The following is a 6,159-nucleotide window of genomic DNA, read 5'->3' as shown; positions in this document are numbered from 1 at the left end:
CCCCCCCCCCCCCTCCTGTGTATTCCTCTTTTTTCCATAGAACGTGCGAAACGCTTCCACACTGCAAAGTGGAACTCAAGAGACACAGTGTCCCATTTGAAGAGGTCATTTATTTGTATGGCATGAAATGAGGTGAAGATTAATAGCTACACTAGATGTATCTGAGCAAGAGATTAGTCAAAGGCTTTGTCTGAATAGTACAGTGTCAGCAAAAAGGTCAGTGGGTACCACATATCCATTTAACATCATTATGTTTACTTCCCACACTCTGCCTACAGTTTCTGCTTTGTATTGTGTGAATCCCTGTCTCGTTTCATGATTATGTAACTGCAAATGAAACCTATGTGCGTTGCAAATCTTTGCCATCAGCTTGTTTAAACTTTTGTGTGCAGCAGTTGGAATTCAAGGCAATTTACACTTTGTATCATTCAAACATCTGGGTGTTCAAGCTCTCCTCATTACTCCTGGTTTAATGTGATATATACCCTTTCAAAAGGCCAAACTCCCCCCATCCATCATCAGCGGCCAAGGTTGTTCAACCCGTTCTGATTACAGCAGTCAGGCTTTTAGTTTGGAGAGAGTGCAACAATGCAACATTTGACTGGCTGGACGAGGCAGTTCTCATAAATTCACTGGATGTTATTTCCTGTCACATGAGGGAATCTGACAAAAATAATCCGCCAGTCAAGACAATCATATTCATTTCTACAAGGCTCCCTAGCCGTTTTGATGTTTTATTGCTTTCTGAAAAGCATCAGGATGTAGCCCTTCAAAAAAATTTTGAAACAAACAGAGTGCTGTCTTAAGAGGCAGACGGCTCTTTGAGGAGCATTTTTCCTGATCCTTTCTTCCCATATAAGCATGATTATGTGAGTAAATTGGGGGCAATGCCAGGCAGAAAGCAAAAATTGGCACCACACTCCTGTAGCTTCCCTGAGAAATTTCAAAGTAATCACAACCGATCTGTTATAATTACAGCTGTGATACTTGTCTGTGACTTCATAACTCTCTCTTTTATGAATTCATTGCCATGCAGATTTTTGATGGTTGGGAAAAGCTTGTAGAAATAAACACAATCTTGCCTCTGGCCTTCTTACAGGTCCCATATTTTACACTTTTCCTGTGTTTTATTTGAAGTGTTGATATCCATAAGAAGATATATTTGTGGTTTTACCAAAAACAATCTCAATGTAGTTTTACATCTCATCTTTCAGGCTTCTCTCTGGCGCTTTAGTAACAACAGGTCAGTGAGGCAGAAAATTAGAAGAGAGGCCCTGACCCTCTCCTTTGATTTGTTGACTGTTTTCTGAGTGATGAAATAAAAATATAGCAAAGTACACTCAGAGAAAGGTGGGTCTGGGTGGGAGGGGCTTGGGGCATGGCAGAGGGCGTATATATATAATATATATGTATATACATACGTATATATATTTCTCACTTTATACAATATGGGACCTTTAAGTAACTAGTTTTAGTTAAAATAGATTATTTCACTGTAAGTGATGCTTCATGTCCAGTTGGTTTTTCTCTTAACAAAAGCCCAGTTATAAACAAAATATCTTTATCTGCATTTCCGTTTTCTTACTTTATCTCATTAAAAAAGCAAATGCTTCTTTGAATACTTTAAGTTACATCAAAGATAGCCCGTTTAATGGCTTAAAAACGTTGAATTCTATATCCTCACATTTGTAAGCAAAAGCAAAAGCAAATGTTGTATTACTTTCACTAAGGTGATGGAATTGTGAATTTTTAACATGAGAATCAGTGTGGAGTCTCTTTTAATGCATCTCCTTTCAATTCCTTTGAGGTTATGGCCTTGCCTTTATGTGTATGTTGGCCACAGTGAATTCTGAAAAGAATACATGAAAATGTTAATACTATACAACTGACTGTAGAACTAATTTCCTTCTTACAGCCTCAGAGCTTGGTTCAAAATCGTAAGTATTTCCTATTGCACTTTAAATATCTCTGCTAAATAAGCAGCAGTCAAAGACATCCATCCATTCATTTTCTGCCACTTCTTCAGCTGGTTAGCAGAGACAGCAAAGTAGACCAGATGTCTCTCTCTCCAACAATGTTTTCCAGCTCCTCCTGGGGGATCCCAATGTGTCCCCAGGTCAGATGAGATATACAATATAATCTCTCCAGCATGTTCTGGGTCGTCCCTGGGGTCTACCAGTTGGCATCCCTATCAGATGCCTGAACCACCTCAAGTGGGTTCTACAAAGGTGTCAACCAACTCTACTCAGAGCTCTCTCTGGATGTCTGAGCACCTTACCCTATCCCTAAGGCTGAAACTCATGTTATTCATTTGCATCCGCAATCTCATTCTTTCAGTCACTACCCAAAGCTCATGACCGTAGGTGAGGGATGGAACATAGACCGACTGGTAAATCAAAGGTTTGCCCTCTGGCTCAGATCCCTATTCATCACAATGGTCTGGTTCAACGCCAACATTATTGCTGACACTGCACCAATCTGCATGTAAATCTCAGGCTCTAACTACCCTCACCTTTGAACATGACCTTGAAATACTTAAAATCCATTATCTGGGGCAACTAACCCCCAACCTGTGGGGCGCAATCCACCATTTTCTAGCAGGCCATGGACTCACACTTGACAGTTCTGGTTCTTAGTGGTGGCAAATCATCCCAGCACATGCTCACGGCCTAATGGAACCGACAGAACCACATCATCTGCAAAAAGCAGCGATGCAATTCTGAGGTCCCCAAACCTGACACTCTTCTTCTCCCCAACTGCTTTAGATCCTGTCCATGAAAATCACAAACAGTCGGTGACTAGCCTGGCAGAGGCCCACACAAACCGGAAATATGTTTGACTTCCTTCTGAGAGTACAGTTATACAAGGACCAGATGGCTTGTATCAATAGCCCTGATATCCTGTACTCCCGCTATACAGCCTCCAGTCCCACTGTTTAAAAATGGGAACCACTATCCGAGTCTTCCAGTCTACAGGCACTGTCCCAACAATGCATGAGAAATTCTTCTGGAGGTGGGAGTTAAAGACCTTGCAGACAGGGGTCTCAACCATGCCTTCACAGTTCACCCTCACAACACATTTGGGTTTACCAGGTCTGTCTGGCAGTTTCTACCGCCATCTGATCCAACTCAGCACCAGATGGTGGTCCGTTGAAAGAACTGTTCATCCCTTCACCCATGTGTCCAGGACATATGGCTGCAGATCTGATGCTACAACCACAAAGTTGATCATTGATCTTTGTCCTAAGGTGCTCTGGTACACTTATGAACCACCCTAAGCTCAAATGGTGTTTGTTGTGGCTAATTCATGACTATCTCATGAGTCCACTACTAGAGCACCTCTTGGGTTCCCAATCACCTCCCTCTAGGCTTTTCCATTGTTGCCCACATAAGGGGTGAAGTCCCCTAACAAAAATATAGAGTCCCCAGGTTGTGCCCTTTCTGGGACCCCATCCAAGACTCCAAGAAAGCTAAATACTCTGAACTTCTGTTCAGTGCATAGGCACAAACAACAGTCAGAGCCTTCCTCTCAGCGACCCTTTCGCCCTGCAGGGAGTTGCCAACACAACAGTGCTCAGCTGGGGCTTGTGGGTAAACACATTATATATATTATTATCATATAAATTCATGACTTTAGGTCATTTTCAGATTCAAGGTGTTTTCCTGGAACTATAAGTAAACAACCTAATAAATGAGATTGAAAGTAACCCTGAAACAAATTTCCATTTTTCTTAAGACTTTAAGGACATCTCCTCCATGCTGGTTTAAAATTAAAGAAAAATACCAGCTGACGAAGTAATCGGTTGTCGGATTCTCACCTATATAATGTGTGTCATAACCTTACTCCAAGAAGTGGATCCAAAGAGAAAAGCACAGATGAAACACAAATATCTGTGAAAATAACCTAAACCGGTCTGACTTTGGCAGGTAGTGTGTCTGTGTAAGATTAGATTGCTTTTAATAAAAAAAAAGCTGACTCAGAAAATAAATGTTGCATGGCCTTTAAACCCAAAGTTGAGGTAAAAATTTGGAATTCCTGAGTGCAGTGTTCAGTTCAGAGAGCATATTTTCTGTAAAGCAAGCTGTTTTGACCTTGCATTTTTGATCTTTTGCTACCTTAGTCATATGGAGTTTGGCCGTTGGTTCTTTTATCCAATTTGTTATGACAGCAGGTTAGCAGTGGTCAGAGTACAACTTGTAGCCCCTCCTGCTCGGGGCAAGTGGCAGCACTTTCATCAGAATTAGTTCAATTTTTCTTTGGGAGGTACTGAGCTACACAACCTGGAGTTGCAGCTTTTTACAAGGTGTATGTGCTGGCAGCTACTGTATGTGTCTTCCAGAAGTTGCTGATTTAGTCTTATCTTTGTTTCTTTGGTGATTAACTTCACACTCATGAGGTTTCCTCAAAGCTTTTCACTGATAAGTATCTTGGATCAGAACTGAAATGATAAAAATGAGTTGTTTTCTGCCATCAACGCTCTCATATTTGCTGCAGACATACTTTGTATTCCAGTAGCAGCTGTCATAAATGCAACTTTATGTTAAATAGATAGTGGTTGACCATTTAAATTTCTTTTTCTATATCAAAACCACACATAGGCTACACAACCACACAGGAGGAAGATAGCTTCAATTCAGCATCACATTTCAGCTTACCTCTCTCTTCAATGACTAATTTGACTATTCAAATGAAGGATGCCATGCACTCCTCTCCTTTCAAAACACAGTATTCAGAGTAAAATCTGCACTGTTTTGCCAAATGTCACACAAACAAGACACGAGGAAGGCCAATTTTAATTCATAGTGTGCTTCTCTGTTAAGATGAATGTGGAATTGCAGGACAAAGAATGCAGAAAAAGTATTTATAGGATACTTCACATGGAAATCTTCCTCTAAACACCTTGAATTTTCTGGTGGTAGAATAACTTTGCATATGAGTCAAAGCACTGCCAAGTGCAATATCAGCTCAAAGAGCTGTGCCTTGGGCAAATGTTCTCCAAACACATGAGGGAAAGAATGCATATAGGATGCCAGCTTGGTCTTTATTGATTGAACATCTGTATTCTTTGGTGCCTTGAGTTTCACTGCAGTTCGGCTTCCCATGCTGCCTTTGACATATCTATTTGTTCCTCTTGTAATGTACAGTATGTGTTAGGTTTTTACTTGAAAGTAGAAATGCATAGTAGCTTAAAAGCTGTAAGAGGGAGATAGGGAAGAAGCAAAGTCGCCCTCTTTTACAGCATTCAAAGCTTTATTAGTATTCTTCATTTCTGCTCCACATACCTGCTGCCAGGACTAACATTGTCTTATCATCTTAAAGCTGTCAGATGCAATCACTTACGAACACATTCAGGCATATTATATTGAATGAAGCACTGGGGATTCATATAAATACAGCATGTAAGCTGCACTCGTGGTCGAGGTCAGCCATATCAGCTGTCAGAGGGAAAGAGAAGAACATGAAGAGGCAACAAAGGCTGAAAGTCTTTTGTTCATGCAGCTTCACCGTTTTTTTATGACACTTTTTTGCTGCCACTATGCTTTGTCTCTCATTTTGAAACACATTCTCCATGTGAGCAATGAGGTTATTTTTCGCACCACCTTGTACTTTATTCATTTCAATGTATATGGCTGTCATGATGGGGCTATTAAGGAAAACATCTGTCAGCTGTGTAAGTAGGAGCACATTTCTGTCCCAGGTGACAATCATGGTTTCAAATGATACCAGGGTTTTGTCGGGATGTTTTTTTTTTTTTTTTTTCTGTCTTCTCACCGGCTTTCTCTCTTTTTCTCATCTTTTCTTTCTTTCTTTCTTCATCAATTCACTTGCACCTGGGTTCAGGCTGTGTCGGCATGGTCGAGGGATTTCTTACATTGCCAAAGCACAGAGTGACATAAAGAATTAAATTTGCTGTCTCTCTCTCTCTTCGTCTTTTTCTATCGCTCTTTCTCTGTGTCTCTCTCTTCTGCTCTCTCTTTATTCCACTTAGTGAGCTTTAGGCAAATTATGCACCATTACGGTGTTGCTATGTAATGTGTAGAAAAGGAATTTGCCTCTGCATTTGTATATCCTCTACCTAAGGGCTGCTATAATGATTACTTTCATTATAAATTAATCTGTTTATTTTTTTTGACTGATCAATTAATCTCTTAGTTTATG

At 40.5% G+C, this 6,159-nt stretch overlaps 1 protein-coding gene across 1 annotated transcript in view; it reads left to right on the top strand.

Moving 5' to 3' along the window:
* brinp3a.2 (bone morphogenetic protein/retinoic acid inducible neural-specific 3a, tandem duplicate 2) overlaps positions 1-6,159 on the top strand; it is a 53,916-nt gene that overhangs the window by 25,559 nt on the left and 22,198 nt on the right. The gene's annotated exons all lie outside the window — the stretch shown is intronic.

This window comes from Seriola lalandi, unplaced genomic scaffold (assembly GCF_002814215.2).
Source record: "Seriola lalandi dorsalis isolate HSWRI2012SDOR001 ecotype SW California unplaced genomic scaffold, Sedor1 jcf7180002054885, whole genome shotgun sequence".
NCBI lineage: Eukaryota > Metazoa > Chordata > Actinopteri > Carangiformes > Carangidae > Seriola > Seriola lalandi.
Note: the sequence above shows the minus strand (reverse complement) of the source record. Positions and strands in the feature narration are given on the sequence as shown.